Source organism: Periplaneta americana, chromosome 5 (assembly GCF_040183065.1).
Source record: "Periplaneta americana isolate PAMFEO1 chromosome 5, P.americana_PAMFEO1_priV1, whole genome shotgun sequence".
Classification (NCBI taxonomy): Eukaryota; Metazoa; Arthropoda; class Insecta; order Blattodea; family Blattidae; genus Periplaneta; species Periplaneta americana.
Window position 1 is genome coordinate 161817710 of NC_091121.1, and position 22605 is coordinate 161840314.

The following is a 22605-nucleotide window of genomic DNA, read 5'->3' on the forward strand; positions in this document are numbered from 1 at the left end:
AGAATACTCACCTTCTGCACTCAAGCACATGCTTTATTCCGCGTTATCTCGGGAAGGAGGGAGAATTATGGTAACAACTGCTATAAGAGACGAAGATACGAAGGCAAGCTATTAGCTATTTCTTAACTTATTTTACAACCCTGATGTCAAGCGCAGAGCTTGTTTACAGCGTATGGGCGCAGCAGGGAGATAATTCCCACTCTATCGTAGTTGGGGAACAGTTTGCATATTACATTTTATTATAAAGAATATTCCGCCAAGGAATAGCTTCAGACAAAGAGAAATTCAGAGCATTAATTTCAGAAAGCTTGAGAAGAGAAAAATGGGCTTGGATAGACCGAGGAATGGGAGAGGGCAATCCTTTTAAATAAAGAGGATATAAGTATGCTCCTACGAAATAAAAAGGAACATAGAGTTAAGATGATGATAGTTACAACAATATTTCTTTGAATTTTCCCACAATACTACGGTTGTCCATAATTCCCATTAGAAAGTTCGTTTGTCGGGGGTAATACTTAAAGCCTATCTTCAAGCAGCCATAATAGCCTGCTATTTATCGGAGCTCGTTCTTTTTTTTTTAGTGATGTGTGTATACACATTAAGCTTTAAAATAAAAAAGAATAGAATCTTTTGACCGTGAAGATAGGTATAAACCCTATACCCACAATATTGCAGATATATTAATTTTGGTAGAGTGTGTTTCAGTATCTGTGACCAGTAACTGACTAAAATTCCAATTCAGTGTGCGCTATAATAAGTAAATAGAGTGCATGTAGTGAATTTATAAAAAAATGTATATTTAAATTAAAAAATTATTTAAGGGGAAAGATTTACTCTAGAACTAAACTAAATTGTCATGTTAGTCTATAGTAACCATTCTTTTTTAATTTAAAGCTTAATGTGTATACACATATAACTAAAAAAAAATGAAAAAGCTCTGATATATAGTTATTATACAGGGTTTAAAAAAAGTGTCCAATATTTTAGGAGGTCCTAGTATGCATCAAAACAAAAAAAAATATCTAATAAATACGGGTCCTACAACACATACTTTCTGAGATCTGAATAATTGTTCATAGGAGGTGCTCAGTGTGACGTCCATTCATGACATGCATTCCTCTGCCCTTTAGCGTAAAGAATTACGCACTCTTTGAAACTGACCTGGTTGTTCTTGATAACCAGGCTTCGAGACTTCGGACCCGATAGAGCAGTTCAGTGGTAAATCCGCATAACGGCGTACTGAGTATAGTGGTAAAGCGTACAGTGGGTGGGGGTACTGTAGAATGAATGCCAACAAATATGCAAAGGAAAACGCTCTGGATTTGAAGGTTCTGACGAATAATTTGGTTTTCATACAAACTGTGTCTGAAACTATTACACGGTTAGAGAAGTCAGAGCAAGAGATGACGGAAGCCCTCAAATCAATTTAGAAAATAATGCAGAGAATTAATGAGACATCAAGTACACCGATTACTGAACGTGTAAAACAGAAGTGGAAATTAATTTTATGTAAAAATAACATATATGGAATATTGTGTAACATAAACAGCAAATTAGTGGACATAAAGTCACCCGAGAATAAAGGACTGTCTCTTAGAGACTGCAATGATGTTAGCTTTTTCGTTTTGCTCCTATCATGTCATACGACGTAGAGCGCAGCTTTCTACAGTACAAACTTTGGCAGATAACCGAAAAAGATTTACGTTTGAGACACTGAGAATGTATCTTGTAGTAGGTACATTGCAATTCGGTACTGTAACTGCACTTCCTAAAGACGACCAACAGGAGAAATGAAAAAATTAAAATTGCTAAATGCTTATTTCCACCATTAACACTGTGTATAATTAAACACAAATGCTTATAAAAGACAGGAGAATAAATGCTTTTCGCATTCTTTTGATATTATCATTGTGTAATGTATATTTACTTTCAGAATGTACATATGTGTGTTTCCCCATACTACTGTACTCTACTCTAAATAGCAACGTTGTTTCCTTAACACATCTCTATCTACCTGCAGCGAGTCAACAACTTATAGTGCATGGGCAGTAAATTTATAGTATCGGGTCCAAAGTCTCGAAGCCTGTTGATAACCAAAAGTCTAGGAGATTTAAGTTTGGGGAACGAGCAGGCCAAGGTGTGGCGCCTCCCCAATCAATCCAGCGGTCCTGAAATGGCCACATTCGGAGGCTGGAGAACGACAGACTCTTTAGACAGATATTGGAATGGATATCTAAAGGAAGGGGAAAGAGGGGAAGACCACGGGTTACATGATGAATAAAAATAAGTAAAGAAATGCAATAGAAAGATTTATAGAAGGAGACGGAGACTGGAAAAGTAGAGAAGAGCGGATAAAGAGGTTTGGGCACAAGTAGATCTTTGAGCATTGCAAACATGTTCGTAATAGTACCTAATAATAGTAATAATAGCAATAGGAATAATAATAATAATAATAATAATAATAATAATAATAATAATAATAATAATAGGTTTGTATTCACATAAAAGTGGCTCATGACATACAGAGAGATAACACTCTAATGGTTTCTTCATCTCGGCTCCAGAGTTGTTGAGTAAAGATCGATACTCAATTTCGTAAGTTTCTGAATGGCTGCTGGAGTCGTTTTGGAAAATTGGACGGGATGTGAAATATATTTATCTGGGCTTAAATCCGACTCTTCCATTGGTGTCTGTTGATATAACGATAGAGGTAACTTGACGTTAGGAGCGGAAGTTGCTGAAAGGAAGGTTGTACGCAATGATATCCATTATTGAATAAGAATAATAACAATAATAATAACTATAAGAATAACAATATTAAATCCCCGCTCTGATTCAATCGTAGTACCTCCAGCTACGAAACTAGTGGATCCAAGTTCCACGTTAGGCATTAAAATGGGAAATTTTCTTTGTCTTACATTGGGATTGGAAACGCGTCTCTGGTGTTATGTTTGTTCTGTGTTCCCTTAAAGTGGATGCCTTGCATTATGTTGACTATGGTCAGCAAGTTTTGCTATCTATGGATTTCTATATTGCTGGTGCTTGTCCTTCACAGACTTGGGGACAAGATTCTCCAATAACTGAAGATATATGATATACGAGTATAATGAAAAAGACGCTAGTGATGAGGACTGATGTCGTAAAAATGAAAGTAGCATCAGTAGCAGCAGCAGCAGTGGTGGTGGTGGTGGTTTGTGAACCAAATTATATTTTGTTTTGTTCTGTTCACTTTTCACAAACAAAAAATTTAAACTTCCGGAGAGATCATCAATGTAAGCATAGGAAAAGCGTGACGAGAAGAAAGCCCATTTTTTACAGAGTTTTGGCGGGAAGCGTCAATTTTTAAATATGTCAGTCGCTCGACTTAATAAATAAAAGTAACTATGGCTGAATGAGAGGTTAATAACGAGAGAATAATATATCATCCTGTCAAATAATGCAAGATATCTCCCTCTTCTTCAAGAAATATTTGATTTCTGATATGTGTCTTAACATGGCAGCATCGATATTGTTTGTTTCTTTCTGTGATATTTGCCTGGAGATCCTAAATGGATCCCCGTTTGTAGACTTTCTCCTAAAATATAAGTTGCAATGCGCTGACGTCAAGTCAGGCGACCTTGAAGGCCACACGTTTTTGAAGATAATACGGTCCACAAAGCACATATTTTAAGTATGTTAAATGTACATCAATGAAAAGTACCTTACATCCCTTCAATTTTTAACCTATATACTCAAATGTCAAAGCTTGCTAATGGAGTAAATGCTCGTGCGTTTAAAAACTCGTCTCAGCGCCAGAAGAATATTTCGATGTTGTTTGCATAATTGTTTATTGCTGAATAACCTGCACATTTCCGTATTCTCGTCTTTGTTTTTTGTCAAAAATGTGTTATTCTTTTGAGACTTTCATGTAATACCAAGGATATGTACCAAAATTAACGAGTTTTTTTTTTTAATATACGGGGTTGTGCATATAACAGTAGCCCATGTAAGTAAAGTAAATACATAGGCGAACTTACCTTTTTACGTGTGGACTTCTTTGGACTTTGAATAATCCTTCGGTTGATGCCCTCAATAACTTTTTGCACCGATCTTGTAGCGCTTCACTTTTTAACCAAACTCTGTATTGCTCTCTTTGCCTGTTGTTCTGTATCCGGAAACTTGTCCCTGAAAATTTCGCGGGTTTCTTTAATCAAACGTGTTCTCACATATGCTTTCACAATTTCCACTCTTTCTTGCATCCAGTAAAAGTCATTTCATAGAATGCGAACAGACACGTGTAATTCGACTGATGATTGATAAACTATTGGCAGGAAGAATGCCAACAATCGATTATCTATAATAATAATAAATCTGTAGCCGAAATTTTTCTGGTAATTTTCGATTTTCCAAAAATAATTGGTCCTAACATATATAATTAACCACCCTGAAACCGAAAATCGCTTTTTTGACATTTTTGTTTGTATGTATGTCTGTCTGTCTGTATGTTTGTTACCTTTTCACGCGATAATGGCTGAACGGATTTCGATGAAAATTGGAATATAAATTAAGTTCGTTGTAACTTAGATTTTAGGCTATATGGCATTCAAAATATATTATTTAAAAGGGGGGTTATAAGGTGGCCAAAATTGAATAAATCGAAATATTTCGCTTATTATTGATTTTTGTGAAAAATGTTACATAACAAATGTTTCTTTAAAAATAATTTCCGATAAGTTTTAGTCCTTGAAAAATTTTGATAGGACTGATATTTAATGAGATAAATGAGTTTTAATATTAAAATAACTGCCATCTAGGGCCGTGTAATGAATTAAAAAACAAATGACTTCGTCTAGAAGGGGCCTTGGACAGCAACAATCGAAAGCTATTAAAGATAGCCTACAGAGAATGTTTAGGTTTTTTTATGAAGTAATATCGGAAGCTAAATTAACCGATTTGTATAATTAATTATTAATTCACCATTGGAAAGTGTAGTTTCTCTAGCTATAATGTTATCAACAGTAATCTCACTAGAGGTTTTGATTTATCTAGAGAAAATCAAAACTCGAGTGGGATTTAATTGACTATTACACGATTAGAAGAAAGTATATAAAGATTAGAAGTAACAAAGTACTCCAATACAATAAAATATTAATTGGCTTATGAAAATACAACTGTCTTCAAATGTATCAACTATCGAACCTGACGATGTCATATCCAGGCCTTGTACACTAGTTTATTATTATTATTATTATTATTATTATTATTATTATTATTATTATTATTATTATTATTATTATTATTGTACCATCTCAACATTACGCTAGATGGCAGTAGTGTTTTATGATTATGTTTTCTTGTTACCGGTATCAGTTGTGCCAACTATAGAATCATCATTGAACTCTGTGGACTGTTACTAGTCACGAAGGCATTGTTGATTCAGTTTCATTTTTATTAAAATGCAACATTCCATTTCAATTATCCGAATCCCAGTAATCAACGTCACTTGACAGATGATTTTCAATAAATCTTAATATTAAACATTCTCTGATACGTGACTATCCATAATATCATATAGCAGAAGCTATAACATAACCTAACTAATATACTGTACACAAGTGTTTGAAAAGTTTTAATTAACGACGATGACATAAAAAATAAACATGAATAATTTTAAAAGGAATAATTATTGAATGTACAATTTTCAAATTTGAATTTGGTTGGTGGTTCAATTGATGTTATATTGGACGTGTGCGTAATAGAAGTGAACTCGTTGATTTAGGCCTACATGGTGTATTCAACTTATTCAGGATTTCCGAATGAATAATTTTAAAAGGAATAATTATTGAATGTACAATTTTAAAATTTGAATGTGGTTGGTGGTTCAATTGATGTTATATTGGACGTGTGCGTAATAGAAGTGGAACTCGTTGATTTAGGTCTACATGGTCTATTCAACTTATTCAGGATTTCCGAATGGTGCTCTTCATTTATTTGTAAATCGGATTTCAGAAGATGCATAGGTATGATCAGTGATTTTGATTAATTCTTGTTCTTGAATGCCAATGCGAGTCATATTTGAAACTGCTGTGCATCGACTGGAGTGGTTTGTAATTATATATATAGGCCTATATATATTTTTTTTTGACGTCCAGACCAGCGCAGTTTCAAATGTTGGCAAACAAAGAAACAAATGCTAGGGACGCGATAAAATTAAACAAATGCTAGGGACGCTATAAAATTAAACAAATGCTAGGGACGCGATAAAATTGTGCGATAAGCAGCCATGATTGGTTGAAATACGCCCTTTCGTACCGTTTTATTGGTCAAAAGTAGTATGACATAGTAAGAGTGTAATAGTCACAGTAACTTCTGAGTGAATCGAGGACAGGTAAGATTAAAATAGATTCTTATGCACAGAAAACTTGATAGGCTATTCTGTATATATGCGTTTCCTGTATTTCCTAAACTAATGTTTATGACCAAATGAGTGGTCTCTGGATCAAAATGATCGCATTTTAATTGTTTAATTCAATTTACATTAAGTAACATAATAAACTATTTATCCTTCTATCAAACACGAATGTTCCCTGGATCAAATGTCCTACTTTAATTATATAATTACTTTATATTTATTTCTAACGGGTGCAGTGGAGCGCACGGGTACGGCTAGTATTACATAAAATTGTCAAAGCACGTGCTGCTCAAATATCAACAAACCTCTATGGCGGCCAATTCAAATCGGGGAGATCATTTTGCAGGACCCTGTACAAATTACTTATTAAAAAAAAAAAACTCCGTTTGTCCTACTGCAAGCACTTTCTTTAGCCAATTATTAGAAATAATTCTCTCTCACTAGTAACCGATAATCTTACAGATAAGAAAACGAAATTTCTTTAAAAGCAAGTGTTTGTGTTATGTTCATATCTACCGTTTATATTATTTTCTCGTTGTCTTCTCCATCCCTCTCACAAACGCACACGCGACCTCCAGAGATACGTACCTCTGCAGCAGTCATGTCAACTGATGCCCACAGGCGCAAGCGCGCGCTTTAGAGCTCAGGAGAGCCGGAGCGTTTTACAGCGGAAAGGAAAGAGACACACGAAAGAGACAATATATGCTGCTTGGTCGAGCTGTATACAGGGATGGCCAGCACTGATTTAAAGGATAAAGGGAAGAGAACTTATTAAAACTATATCCATGTTAATTTTTTAATTTGTCTAAGAAGTATAAATTATAATATATAATTATAAGATTGTAAGTTTTAACATTAATGCTCATTTTTCACAAATTCACTTCTTATTGAAAAGGAATATTTCCTTAACTTCTTTTATAGAAAAGTAAAATTTTCAGATATGTTTATTTAGTAGCCTTACAGGTACGGAAACAATGTTTTCGTAAATTAATATATTGTAAATACGTGTTACTGAAGATAGTATATCAAGAATTTTGAAAATATTCGCATGGAAAATGTTTGCAAGGAAATGAATTAACAAAGCAACTGCTGTTACATCACACATAAAAGATATGAGCCCATGTGTTGTAAGAACGTCAGCTCTATAGCTTCAACAGATTTAAAGGAAATAATTTAATATTCTGATGATAGTAAGTTGAGCACCAATATCACCTTAAAAGCATAATGCGATAAGAGTTTTGTTATGTAGTATTAGTTACAATTAAAATATTTTCAGTACCTCGGTAACTTTGCTTTGTACTATAATATTGTTTGGATTAGTTTATTAATTAATTTTATAACGTTAAAGATACCATGAATTTCAACTTATCATGTCATACTCAATCCTTTTTTTGGAATATCACTTTCTTTATGAATGTTGTGTTTGATTCACTTAGTACAGTGTAGTTGTACTACCATGGAATTTAAGTGAACTTCCTTCTTAACTCTTTGTTATGTTATTAACGTTTAAAACACAAGTGCAATATTAAGAAAGTGATGTTAGTACTTTTGTTTTACAGAAAATATACGAGGATAATATCAAGCAGAAAGAAGCCATATAAAAATAACGACATAAAATTTCATGTTACGTTTGAAGTTTGTAGGCCTACATCACTGCTTTCTTAATCCAACAGTCTACTTATTCATATACATAATCCTTCCTCTTTGCATTCCTAGCGCTTGATGCCCGGGCACGACGTCAAGGTCAGAAAAATGTGCTTTCTTTGTCATTACTGCTTTACAGCGTTGTCAGAGTGCATTACATTCTAAAAATCCTTTGCAAAACGAAAAGTTACATTAGTTCTGATGAAATTGCTGCACATTTAAAAGAGAAAACTAACATTAATTCATTAATGTAATACACTGCTCTCTTAAATAGGTTGAGCTTATTGGGAATTAAATGAGTACCTTTTGCAAAACACGCTATAAAATGTTTCATGTAAAACAATTTTTATCTCCAAACGAAGCAAAAAGGAGTAAAATTCTATCAAACTTTTTTTATTTAAATATTTCAAATAATAACACCCTGAAATTAATGACGTTACTTACGGTTCAGACTGTATTGTTGGTGACACTATAAGAAAACATATTATTGGAATTAAAACTTTCCTCCTTTTCATTTCAAGGGAAACTCCTCAACGCTGTATAGTTTTTACATGGTGGAAAACACAGCTATGAGTATAAGCTATGAATTTCACAGTACTATAACATCAATAATTTCAGTTCTTAGATGAAATTTAAATACTCATATCATTTATACAACCATAAACATCCATAAAATTTGAAAAAAAAAACAGTTCAAATTCAAATATTGGAGCACCATTTATACAACAATGAACATCTGCAGAAAAAGCTGCGGTAATAATTTCTAACAAAACAATAACTTCTGGAATAATAAGCATAATACATGAAAATAAGAAAATATGAAAGAAATTGGAAACAAAAAGTCGTCATAACATAAATTAACAGTTGAATTAATGATATTAATAACACAAATTTAGATAATTTGGAACCATATTAACTTAAAAGAATAATTAAGCTACAAATTAAATTTCATGAAATAGATTCTCAAGGCTGGTGATGTAAGGATAGTAATACAACAAGCGGTGTGGTCGACAAATTATGTTTAATTAAATAAATAAAACGTAAATTAAACGGGCTCAGTTTCCCCTTCTTCCTTCCTCAACTTCATCATACTCACCCATTCCCTACACTACACTTACACGAACACTTACACATACATTTCACTCTAGTACACGACATAACTCTTCACAGATACACATCATGTACAACGTGGCCCGCCGAAGTGGTATGCAATTTCAAAATCGGTCTCTGTCCTGCCATCTATCCGTAGTATGCGGAACCCGAATCACGCAAAGTGAAGTGGGTAGGCATTAGATGCTTAAATCTGTTTCCGGAGAGCTAAGAGCAACCAACATACATGTAGCAATTTCTAAGACTGTTCTGAAATGTATTAAAGGTTTTTATGCTCGACCATACCGAAATGTAGTAATTATACACCTGGTATCAGTCCTTTAATGCATGTCATTAAAGTACACCTATTCATTAAAGTTCAGGTTTTCGATTATTCTCGGATATGCAATCGAAAGAGAACGAGGGAAACGTCAAGGAGGCTGGAAATCCAATACTGTCGCAGAAGGTTATGTTCTGTTACTATAATAATTAGCGTTAATTGTAAATAATATTCAAATACATTCAATTTGTCATCTCGTTTTTCTATTCTAAATCAATTTCCAGGTTATATCAAAATTAGTTCATGTTATTCTCTACATTACATCAAGGCCAATGACATTATTGTTCCTCGGAAAAAATCGATACTTTCGCGTCTGCGCACATCTCAAAATCCACGAGCTATGCACAAGGTCACTTCCGATCTTCAGTCAGATACAAATAAAATGAATACTTCTAAATAATTTCAAGTTAGAAATATGGTCGAGCATAAAAAGTCGTATGAAACTTGCCTATAATGGTAATTAAGATGCTCGTATGAAAATTATGAAACTCGCTTGCGCTCGTTTCATAAACAAACATACTCGCGTCTTAATTACTACCATTATAGATCGTTGCATAATGTACTATTAAAACATTTCACCATAACTTAATTTTGTGATTTAGAATTATATACTTTGTTAAGCGAAGTGTGAAATTAAGATAAAAATTCTCAGAATAAAATTCACAAGTTATTTCCCGAAATATTACAATCGTACTCTCGTTTTGAAACAACCTGTGGATGTAAATACTACTTCCTTCCAACAGTATTGTAGTAATTTTGAATGCTTGAAGCTCTCTGTATAAAGCAGAATGCAGCACTTTCCTTTGTAATTAGTATGTAATGAAAGCGTAAAATAGAAAAGAAAACCTGTAAAGCTAACACTAATAAACATTTAAGTTAGAGATACAGTTTCACCAATCTTTGTAGAGAAAAAAATCCATACAAAGACTTGAACCTGTTCCAAACAATGAGTTGCCTCAAAGCGTTGGAGGATTGGAGAATAATACAGACAGATATATCAGCGTATCCGAAGTGTTCGGAGCTACAGTGCCGTTGCTGAAGCACTATAGTTCTCTCCTTAATAAAAGAACTACAGATTCTGCCGAATATTAACGTTAAATGAACGTCTCTTCTAAAGGTGAAAAGAGAACAAATGAGAATGCTGTAATGCACGCTTTGTTTAGAGCATTACAATGTAGAACACTTTTATCCTGAAAAGAAAGGCCAAATTTACATCTACACATTGCATTGTTTGAGCGAACTTTTGTAGTAAATATGACCTATTGTAAGTCTGTTTCTTGAAGTAAAACAAACCATTTGTATGAAATGCGTCTCACTCTACATTTTAATAATAATTACTTTCAAATGGCTTTTAGGGAACCCGGAGCTTTATTGCCGCCCTCATATAAGCCCGCCATCGGTTCCTGTCCTGAAAAAGATTAATCATATCCCACTTTCCTCAATTCCATTTTAATATGATCTTCCCACCTACGATTTATACTCCCCAAAGTTCTCTTTACCTCAAGTTTCCCAGCTAACACTCTATACAGAGTGTTTCCGAAGTGGTGTTACAAACTTTCAGGAATGATGGCGAAGGGCACATGTATCAATTTGAGATAAGAACCACGGTCCGAAAATGACTGAGTCGAAAGTTATAAGCAAAAATAGTTGTGTGGAAATGGAATTGTAATTTGGCACAACGTGCCCTCCTTCCCTTAACTTTTGGAACAGTCGTGGAAAAATGGTATGGGCCGGATGTCTCCTACGTGGGTACTTGCCCCGATACAATCTGTGAGCTTGTCTACTGTTCCCATTGGCTCATCCGTATTCGAAAATCAGGTGTGCTTATTCCGCTCTCGTGTACTCCTCCATTTCACTAAGACTGATCGAATGTACAAGTTGCTGTGTCCAGTCGATCAGTCCCGTGGCCGGCTAGTCCGATTGAGGTTTTTCACAGTTTCCCTCAGTCACAAAGGCAAATGCCGGATTGGAAATTTACAAATCATGATTCATTGCTACCTCAATCACCAATAATAACAAACATTAGTCAAAATCTACAATCAGTTACATGAACACAAGCAATCTACAACACACAATAGAAACAAGAACGCAACAATAGTAACAACAACCTACTGGTATATTCAGAGATCCTAAACACTAGATATGACCACAGTTGATATATACATATTCAGGATTCTACAGCTACTGCCAATCCTCCAAAGCCTTCTGTCTTGTGCGTCTTCAGTCCTCAACCCCCTCTTGTGCATGACCTCCATTACTTCGTTGTCCCAAGTTCTTTTTGGTCTACCTATTCCTCTTCTTCCTGGAGGTTTCCACTGGTAAATTTGTTTTGGCCATCTATCTTCACCCATTCTCATCAGATGACCAAACCACTTCCAACTCTTATTTTCTATTCTATTTAACACTGTCTCTTCAGCATCCATTCTATGCCTAATTTCTTCATTTTTAATTAGGTCGAAGCGGGAGACTCTAGCACTTCGTCTCAAATAATCCATTTCTACTGCCAAAATTCTTTTTCTATAATATGCATTTGTTGCCCATATTTCACTTCCATAGTTTAATACAAATTCAACTAACTTTTTGCCAATATATTTTTTGGTATCCTTCCAAAGATGTTTATCACACCATATAGAATTTAAATAATTTTTTTTTACTTTGTTCAATTCGGTTTTTTATATCCTCTTCGCCAAAACCTTCTGCTTTTGTTATAATTGTACCAAGGTATTTTGCCTGGTTAACTTGTTTAATATCACAATTGTTAAAGCGTGCATAAAAAAATCTTCACTTTCATCATTGTTTTATCTAAAAATATTCATTCACAGTCTCAATAAACGACATTGTGTAAAACGCATCAAGTTTTTGTAATTTTAAATTTTTATGAAATATCGAATAAAGTCATATTTTTGTTTCGTTACTTCAATTGTTCTACATCAGTATCTGAAATGTCTGAATTTTGTCGAAAATCCACTCGTATCACTTCATTATAAAAATGAAACTTACATGTACAGACCTAATAACAAATAAACGAAAAATCTTCTTTCATTCTGCTACATTGGACGGAGTAAGAGGCACTCAACTATACCTCGTCCTAATTAAAATGAAAAATATAGTATCTTCATGCACTTCTCTGTTTGGATAGTGTCTGTCCGCATGATTAAAAAAAAGTGATACCTTTAATAATATGGGGATACATCATCGTCTGTTTTCTATGACTCTCCAATACATGTACGTGGAAAATATTTGTACGTGGAAGCTTGTTGCTATGCTGTTCTATCATTCTAAAAGTGACGGTATAATTTCAATAGAACTTTTGTTATACTTTTATATAAAACAATATCAACTGAAATCTGAAACTGGTCTGTAAAGTTTGCATACAGGCATACAAAATGACAACATTTATTTCCAACTTCACGTAAATCTACTAAATTTTCAATTATGGAAAAAAAAAAAAGTTTAGTATAGACCTCTCGCATGAACTCCTTTTCCATGTGTTGGTGCGTGTCAAAGTGACAGTTGTTCCGCGTTAAAAAAAAATAACGTTATTTGTTACACATTTTCAAAACTGAAACAACTGTGTACAACAATGTTTGTTTGCACATATTATATCGGATAGCAGATGGGAACTGTATTCTTTCTCATCCTCAAAACCTCATGAAACGTTAACAGGTTCTCTTTTCAATGCATTAAAAATTATAACATTATAGGAGGCGCAGTTATAAGTTCTTAGCCTGAGCCAAACATGAATTTTTTTTCACAGTACAGTAGTGGTAAAAAAAACCGGACCGACCCTTGTAGCTGATTTCAGAGCCTTGTTCACTCCAGAGCACGATAAACTGGTAACTAAGACTTCCGTGGTTCGAATCCTGCAGCGATTGCAGCGATATTTCAGTACTTGATTAACTTATTATACCCAGAACTTTAGACTAATAAGAGTTGAGATAGTAAGTAGATAATAGGTAGGGTTTGATGTAATTGAGAGGGAAAATATGGGAATTGAGGAGATAGAAAGTGAGTGCAAGTAGTGAGAGTGAACCGTAAAAGTTATCCAATAAAGTGAACAAGAGGTAAGTGAATTGAACAAGAAATAGCAAGGATGTATCACAAACATTAGAACATTGCAACAATAAATGAGACAAATAATATAATACGATAAAGTAGATGAGATAGGAGAAATATTAGTGAATACTAGTCAGAGATAAAAAGGTGTTAACGATAAACATAAAAGTAGGGATAACAGTAATGAAAGATGACAATGATAGTAGTAGAGATGGAGGAGTAGATGTAGACGAGAATGTTTCTATATAAGAGTAAGGTAGACAGTATTGCATAGCATTCTGGAATGAGATTTAGGGGAGATAAAGAAGGTAAAGAGTTGAAAATACTGTGCATCAGAAAGGATGGAGGAAGAAGTAGACAGAAATAGGGTTTAACTTTAGGTAATTGGAATATATGGGGAGATATAGATGATAGGAGAAATATAAAGGATATGTGATTGAATGTAATCAAGGGAGTGGTGGACCGTATGCATAAATGTGAGGGAAACCACTACCTGAAAGCCGTATGATGACAATAAATATTAAAATATTAAATATTCCCAGAACATGAATTTTACCAGCAATCGAAAAGTATTAGGAATAAATTTGAATAAGGAACAAAAAAAAAGTTTCCTTCCCAGGCAGGATTCGGACCACGAACGTCTTAGTTACTAGTCTATCGTGCTCTTGAGTGAAAAAAGGCTCTAAAATCAGCTACAAGGGTCGGTCCGGTTTTTTTTTGCCACTATTGTACATGATATCTGAAATGATAGTTTCAAGATGTCAGGTCTTCTAATTGACAAGACTTCAGAGACGCACGAGCTGAAGTACACTCGGCGCAATGGATATGTAGAAAATATAAACAATCAATCAAGGTCATATGCTCTATTTTACCTTCCCCAGTGGTTGGCCCATAAGGGAAGGAACAGACTACAGCCTGTTTACATACTCCGGTTATCCATTGCGCTGGCTATACAGATTCTAATCTTTTCAATTTTTCTCTACCTTGTACGTAATATATCTATATACATTTCAAAGCAAGCACTGGACTAAATTTTCAATTTAAAGTTTTTACAGTTAACGAAAGCAATTTTCGAATTGTATTAGATCTATATTTAAGAGTCGTTCTCTAACAGTCTCAGTTCATAGCGCCATTAGTGTTTCAAACATTTTTTGCAAGTAATAGCTAACAAAATACAAATAAAAACTAAATCCATGGCGCTACAGCCCATGGAGGGCCTAAACCGGCCAGCAAACTGCTGGCCTTATGTCCATATTCTCAGTAGAGGTGAACGATTATCAAACCAGTACGAGGTAACGTGGCATTATATCTGTTTCCGATACCGGTTTCGCTACTCAAAATCTCATACATTGTCCGAAATTTCTTTAAAAAAATCCTTCTGTATGAGGAATTGGACAATCGCTCATTCCGTAACGTCAATCAAAGGCCTGATACATTTTTTAGTAATTTAACGCAGCTGTATCAACTACTCGGTTATTTAGCGTCACTGTGATTGGTGATAGCGAGATGCTATTTGGCGAGATGATTCGCCATAGACTACCTGACATTCAACTTATGGTTGGGGAAAACCTCGGAAAAAACAACCAGGTAATCAACTAAAGCGGGAATTGAACCCACGCTCGAGCATAATTCTGGATCAACAGGCAAGCGCCTCAGCCGACTGAGCTACGCCGGTGGCTATAATACCTTAGACCACGACGCTAAGTGCGGGATATTCTCTATTGAGAGAGTTAGCTTAATGCGTGTATGAAGTTAACTCAATTTTATTAAATTTGGACTGAAAGGCCTCTTCAATTTATTATATTCATTCATTATGTTGTGAACTGATTTTCTGGATGAACATTCTAACATGCCAGGATTTAAGCTAGAAAATAAGTAATTATATTTGTACAAATTGCGAAATGTATATGCAATATTATAAATAATTGTGCAGAAAGATAAGATTAATAAAGTATGCAGAAACAAAAAGTTACTTACTTACTTACTAGCCTACTTACTTACAAATGGCTTTTAAGGAACCCGTAGGTTCATTGCCGCCATCGATCCCTATCCTGTGCAAGATTAATCCAGTCTCTATCATCATATCCCACCTCCCTCTAATCCATTTTAATATTATCCTCCCATCTATGTCTCTGCCTCCCTAAAGGTCTTTTTCCCTCCGATCTCCCAACTAACACTCTATATGCATTTCTGGATTCGTCCATACGTGCTACATGCCCTGTCCATCTCAAGCGTCTAGATTTAACGTTCCTAATTATGTCAGGTGAAGAAAACAATGCGTGCAGTTCTGCGTTGTGTAACTTTCTCCTTTGCTGTGGTCGTGCCATAGAATCAGTCCCATTCCGAGGCTTATTGTATGGATTCGTAACAAGCTGTTTTTTTTTACGGTGATGAGTTGTTAGCCCTTCGCCCAACCCCAAGCTGGAGGACCACTCCTTATTGGCTGTCCATGACTGTTTATTCAATATATTCGCAGCTACCCTCCATATCTGGAGGACGTTTCCTCTATCTGCAACCTGAGGACGCGCCATGCAGTGGTGATAGGGACCCAATACATGGGAACAAAAAGTTACAGTATGTAGTTTGTTCCTTGGAGTTTTATTACTTTCAATTCATCTCGTCACACTCCAGATATACTTCTGTAGGTAAATCATTAGACTTAGGAATGTTTAGGATCAATTACGGCTGAATTTATATCACATTAAAATACGTTACTTTATGGGCACTCTAAACATTGAAATTCTTTATTAGTAGGCCCTTCAAGATTTATTGTTAGTAGAGTGTTAACTCTTTTTACTGAAATGTGGTTTCTAATTCCAGTTTTTACAAGATTCATGCAACTAAATCGTCGACCTGGTTGGCGAGTTGGTATAGCGCTGGCCTTCTATGCCCAAGGTTGCGTTTTGATCCTGGTCCAGGTCGATGGCATTTAAGTGTGCTTAAATGCGACAGGCTCATGTCAGTAGATTTACTGGCATGTAAAAGAACTCCTGCGGGGCAAAATTCCGGCACATCCGGCGACTCTGATATAACCTCTGCAGTTGCGAGCGTCGTTAAATAAAACATAACATTAACATTGCAACTAAGTCCTCGCTTACAATTTGCAGAATATGATGGAATTATACAGGGACATTATTTTATTTTTACTCACATTTCTAATATTAACCTGGTTATACCTTTGGATCAACGATTAAGAACGGGAAACACCGTTTGCTACCCCCTTGCACGACTGGAGTTCGATACTGGCGTAATATACAAACAAATCACTTTACTAGGTATAGGATGGAAGAATACTAGTTCATCAATTTACGTAAACTAGGAAATATCGCGATTTTGAGTTCGATAATTTTCATTAGGTTTTTGTTTAATCAAAATAAAGTACAGTATTAACAATGAGTGTTTTTACTTACGAATTAAGCTGTCCATGCTAACGTATTCATTATGCAATATATATTATACTGTCTACAGCACATTAGCGTACACTATATGGAATGAAGTTAAATTGAAAAATAATCATAATATGGATATTTAAACACATTTTTGAAAATGGTGGCCGTTCATCTCGATACAGCTTCAATTCTTTTGTGCATATTATCGCACTATAGACTATTGCATCTAATTCCAATTACCAGTTTCGTCCTTCGTACTAGTAACTCATGTTGAAATAATTCTATACCTACTCTATAAAAGAGTACCTTACGTACTGTAAATTCAGACTTCACTTCTGCCCTACCTGCACAGATAAAATTACTCAGACATACTATCTACTGTCCGTCCAAGTGGTTACGTCGCAGCGTCGTAGAAAGGGAGGAAATAACTTGATAGTTAATTACTTAACGAGGCCCTTTTATTTAAGTTATTTTAAACAATTGTATGGGTATAATATTATTACGTAGACGTCCAATTCCTAACAGAAATTAATGTTCCCAGAAAAGAGCTAAGACAGCCCAGCCACTAGCATTTACAGAGAGGCGAATAGAAGCAGCTGGGGGAAACCGGGATGCGACGTAGGCAAATGGAAAATGATGCAATATTGAAAGCCCTTTCGTCACTGGAAAACGCGAACATATTTTTGGAACGTACTGTTTACCATGGCCGTAAGGCTACTATGACTGTATATGCGGTCTTGGATCTGTGTGGAGAACGGTTGAACTTCATTAGTGGAAGGGGTGGGAGTGAAGTACATTCAAAAACTCAGGTACAATAAAAATTGAAGTTAAAAATAAAATGATGTCCCTGTATAAATCAATAGAAGAAATTGTTCACTTGTCTTAACTTACAGACCGATTATTTAGTCCTGACAGCTCAGCGACGCCAAAGAGGGGAAGTAATAGGAGGAGTGGCGAGAGTTCCGGAGTACAGATAAGGGCGAGCGGTCGGTAAAGGAATATAGTACAGATTAATTGTACTAGAAACGTACTGCTCTACCGCACGCATGACATCCGATCGCTCCGAAGGCAAGCGAGTGACTAACCCAAACACACCTTGGCATAACTAAATGGCAATTAATATTTGAGGAGAAAAATTCGCTCCGGCGCCGGGGATCGAACTCGGGTCCTTGGTTCTATGTACCAAGTGCTCTGACCACTGAGCTACGCCGAATTCAATCCACAGCACCGGACCGAACCTTCCTCCTTGAATGTTTCCCTTTGTGGCCTGACTCCAAGTTAGGCATATATGTTGATCTGTTTGTCCAATGTCAACTGCCATTAAATCAGGAGCGCACTAAATGGACTCGCCTGACCCAGGCGCACATCTCCGGCGACTGTCAGGACTAAAAAATCGTACTGTACATGAATTGCATCAACTATTTGAATTCAATTCCCGAACATCTATTTCTCAATATCTTTTTAAACATGACTATGTCATCAACATTTCATTTAAATTCAGGTTAGTTCAAACACATTTCTCATTTCATTTTGTCCATTACCATATTCGCATTTTTGCACATTTGTATTCAAAGTTTGTTGCATTTTTAGAAGTGGAATAGCAAAATGCGACTGTGGCTTAAGGGGAGTTGGTCATTATCGCATGCAAAATAATGGTAAGAATAGCCTCTCTTCAAGCAGTCATAAATATAATACTATTTATCAGAGGTCTTTCATTTTTGTTAGCTATGTGTGTATACATATTAAGCTTTAAAATGAAAAAGAATGGTTACTCTATAGTAAATCTTTATCCTTAAATTAATTTTTTAATTAAGCACATTTTTTTTATAAATTCACTACATGTCTGTGATTAGGTACACTCTATTCACTTATTATAACACATATTGAATTGAAAATTTGACCACTTACTGCTAATAGATACTAAAACATACCCTACTAAAATTATTCATGTATCTATAATATTATGGGCATAGGACTTATATCAATCATCACCGTCAATAAATTAAAAAAAATTGACGAAGATAGTATAAGCCCTATGCCCATAATATTACAGATAGCCTATTTTAATAATTTTAGTAGGGTATGTTTTAGTATCTATTAGCAGTAAGTGGCCAAAATTTTAATTGAATGTGTGCTATGAAAAGTGAATAGAGTGTACCTAATCACAGGTATGTAGTGAATTTATATAAAAAAAATATGTTTAAATTCAAAAATTAATTTAAGGGTAAGATTTACACTATATTAACCATTCTTTTTTCATTTTAAAGTTTAACGTGTATACATATATTACTAAAAAATGAAATAGCTGTAATAAATAGTATTACATTTATGACTGCTTGAATATAGGCTATTTTTACCATTGCTTTGCATGCGATAAAGTTCAATTCCCCTTAAATCCTGTAACATACTATCCCTCCCTCTTTGTAGGCGGGGAAGATGAGACTTAGGCGACGACTGCACTGAAGAGGTCGCTGTTCTGGAATCGTGAGCGCCTGCAGCAACAGCAATAAGGTACGTCTCAACTCAATAAAGTTGTGGATCACTGAGATGGAACGCGTTAATACGACTTCTGATACGGCACACTATACAATCTAGAATGAAGTACCTATACCATGCAATGCGATATGTCTGATATTCTTCGCAAGACTTTTTATTTGATTTTCGAAATCGTTCGCTGCTCTTCCATTCAGTACTTATAGCACTGATGTTACTCGTATTTATAGTGCAGCATACATTTTATCTTTCCACGCTCGCGGATGTAGAGCTGATAGAGCTGACTCGACAGTGCACAGAGTAGCTGCACATATGCAAGCCTGGAAGGATAAAATGTACGCACTGTTAATTAGTATTAGTGCCTATACAAATCCGGACTTACTAATAAAAACTCTATATACAGACGTTTAACAATCTTATACAATGAGAAGCTAGTTTATAAGCCGTGTGTGAATTTGTTGCTAATAATCACTACGTGTATAACAGTATAACTGTTACACAACTACGTCATAATTTCGTCATTACTTCGTTACGAAAGGTAATAGAATATCTGAGGTTCTCTATTGCATCCGGTAGAGCGCTCTAGTGTGGAGTCTTAAGTATCGATAGTACAATATCTCTAATCGATTACCACACTATATTTTGGACAAAGAGTACAAGCTACAGCAAATCACAGTCTACTATATACAGTCACGAAGCTTGAGTTTTGAGGGTGCTAGAAGCAATAGACTGTGAAGGTACTATTTTGCATTGCCTGTAATGAGGCGATATTAGCGATGCTAATGGTGAAGAACTATCTAATGTTTGCATATTTACTACGTATTGAGCTTCGCGACTGTATATACTAGACTGTGGCAATATTATTCTAATTATTTTGTGCTCTTTGGTTTGTTCTTCTGTGGTTACAAGGCAAATATTATCATAAAATGACAGTCGATACGAACAGCTGTTAGAGGACGGGCTATTTTTTCTCTAAATACAACGCTTAAACAAAGGATTCCGTGTATGTAACTACTGCAAAGCAATTCCCATTGTATAGTTACAGCCTGTTTATACATCCATCGCTTATGCATGGTTTATTAGTAACGTTTTCTGTCTCAACGCTGTATAAGTCTCGTATAAAAACTATACAGTTTTATTAGTAAGACTGATCGTGATAGGGTTGCCAACTCTAGAGGACGGAAATTCAGGACGCATAAAAAAATAAAAGACCACTTTACTTATAATGAATTTCAGTGCCGATACACTTGTATTTTGACGCTCAATTAAACAATTAGAATTATCTCCGTGATGTTATTTGGTTGTAGCAGTGTACCTCTATATTAAAGAACATGCCATAAGTCTGTACACATTGAAAAGCACAGGGATTGATACAGGAAAGACTCGGCTAATTACGCAATATTAAGAAGTAAATCCAACATATATTTATCAAAATGTTTTTTGAAAAATATTATCAAGTTATGTAGATGTGGACGAAACCTTTCATTACCAAATGAGATAAAGAGATCTATTAAAATGCAAATATATTTAGTTGTACATACATTACTGTTGAAAAAAACAACTCGGCTAATTCCGCAGCAGTGCGGATAAATCCGCAATAGGACTTGGCTAATTCCGCAGTAGTAAATATTTATGAAATACATTATGAAAGTACCAACATAAATGGAACAATTTATAAGTAACAATGCTCATTTTCTTTACAGCCAACTTTCGATGTTTCACTGTATTGTCGACAGAGGTGTCGACCAATATCCTTGATTTTTTTTCTATAGCACTGCAGAGGACATGCCTCCTGTTGACAGCCTCTCAAAACTTACGTTCACACTATTGTAAAGGCACAATAAAATCATATATGCCCTACTGCGGAATTAGCTGAGTTTTCCCTACATGTCCTTACACTCACTACATTAACATTGTTTAAAAGAATATTTAGTATTTAGTATTAGTATTTATTTATTTAACCTGGTCAGGCCTTCTCTGCCCCTCTACCTCAACTATAATATGAAGAATAAAATTACAATTAGTATTAAATTTACAATTACAATTAAAAATAAAATTACAATTAGTATTAAATTTACAATTACAATAAAAATCAAAGTACGAAAAGATTACCTGATTAATTAAAGCTAGATAATTTATCATAGAAAAACAAAGAATATTTTATATTTACTGAATTACAAATTAAACCTAGAATAACAAAATAGTATAGTGATGAAATTACTGAAATTGAAATATTTTGTGATATATTAAGGAAACTATTTACAAGAAATCAATTACTGACCAAGTGCCTAGTAAGTTTGCGTTTGAATTCAATTTTATTTCGACAGTCCCTGATGCTAGCAGATAGCGAATTCCAGAGTATTGACAGGGCTATTGTGAAAGAGGATGAGTATGAGGAGGTGCGATGGGATGGTATTGTTAGTATTGTTTCATGGCGAGAGCGTGTGTTCAGATTATGGTGGGAAGAAAGGTAAGTGAAGCGAGACTACAAGTACAAAAGAATAGAAGAGTTGAAGATTTCGAAGAGAAAGAGAAGTGAATGTAAATTTTTTTCTTTATCTAATTTAAGCCAACCTATTGCTTCCAGGGATGGGGTAATATTATCATATTTACGAACATTGCTTACAAAACGTGCACACAAATTATGAGCACGTTGAAGTTTCGTTTTGTTGTCGCTGGAAAGGTCAGTCAGTAAAATGTCAGCATAGTCAAAATAGGGAAATACAAGCGTCTGCACAAGGGACTTTTTAAGCAAGAGGGGAGATGAACATTTATCCTTTTTAGCACATGGATAATAGAATATACTCTTCTGCATATACTATTTGTTCCTTATTTTGCTTTTGTTTACTAGTTGGCAAACAGACCGTAGTTTCAAATTTACTGCAGGTGGAAATAGTGTTTTTAAGAGAAATTGGATGAAAAATTTGTCCATGAACAAGGGACCAATTACATAACTTATTTATCAAAACTTTCACCATGTTTATTGTACGAAAAATTTAATGAAAAATTTTACCGTGAGGAAATAGCATTAACAACTGCATCGGCTTTCCAAGCGACGATAAGTCAGAGCCGATGGAAATGTTGGCTTCTTAAAGTGTTCCATATGTCGGCCTGCATATTTATTACCCCCAGAGAGAGGGCCCCAGTAGTCATAGTCCCAAGAGATTCTGTTGGTTCACGGAAGTTTATTCATTCATTATACA

At 34.9% G+C, this 22605-nt stretch overlaps 1 protein-coding gene across 1 annotated transcript in view; it reads left to right on the plus strand.

The window, feature by feature from the left end:
- The window catches only part of LOC138700255 (neuropeptide CCHamide-1 receptor-like), a 215896-nt gene that overhangs the window by 98865 nt on the left and 94426 nt on the right, over positions 1 to 22605 (plus strand). Inside the window, exon 2 of the mRNA XM_069826749.1 lies at positions 19337 to 19420. The gene's annotated coding sequence lies outside the window, so the exon portion shown is untranslated. The remainder of the gene's footprint in view (positions 1 to 19336; positions 19421 to 22605) is intronic.